Genomic DNA, 758 nt, shown 5'->3' with positions numbered 1-758 from the left:
AGACTTCTTTTGTGTTCAATATGCAGCATTCAAAGCGACGTCATCAATTTCCAACATGTTCTAACATCATTTGTTGTTTTCGGTCATTTACCTAATTGTTTAGAGACCTAAATGACCGTGAAATAGAAAATCACTACAAAATGACTTCTAAAAATGTTGAAACTTGGCATGGTATCAACATTTCACCTGCATAGCATGTGCGAAAGAGTAGAGAGGGTCACTTCTAGTTTGGACGCACTTCGTGTACAAACTGGACAAACTCTTTCGGAGTATCAGGGTTTCGGACGAGAACTCATCTGTTACACGGGCACTTCAATGTTTTTTAAACTTATTTGAACTCCGGACTTCTTTTGTGTTCAGTATGCAGCATTCAAAGAGACGTCATCCATTTCCAACATGTTCTGACATCATTTGTTGTTTTTCGATCATTTAGCTAATTGTTTAGAGAGCTAAATGACCGTGAAATTGAAAATCACTACAAAATGACTTCTGAAAATGTTGAAACTTGGCATGGTATCATCATTTCACCCGCATAGCATGTGCCAAAGAGAATAGAGGGTCACGGCAAAAACTGGATGCACTTCGTGTACAAACTGGACAAACTCTTTCGGAGTATCAGGGTTTCGGACGAGAACTCATCTGTTACATGGGCACTTCAATGTTTTTTAAACTTATTTGAACTCCGGACTTCTTTTGTGTTCAGTATGCAGCATTCAAAGAGACGTCATCAATTTCCAACATGTTCTGACATCATTTGT

The sequence above is a fragment of the Triticum dicoccoides genome, chromosome 5A (assembly GCF_002162155.2).
Source record: "Triticum dicoccoides isolate Atlit2015 ecotype Zavitan chromosome 5A, WEW_v2.0, whole genome shotgun sequence".
NCBI lineage: Eukaryota > Viridiplantae > Streptophyta > Magnoliopsida > Poales > Poaceae > Triticum > Triticum dicoccoides.
Note: the sequence above shows the minus strand (reverse complement) of the source record.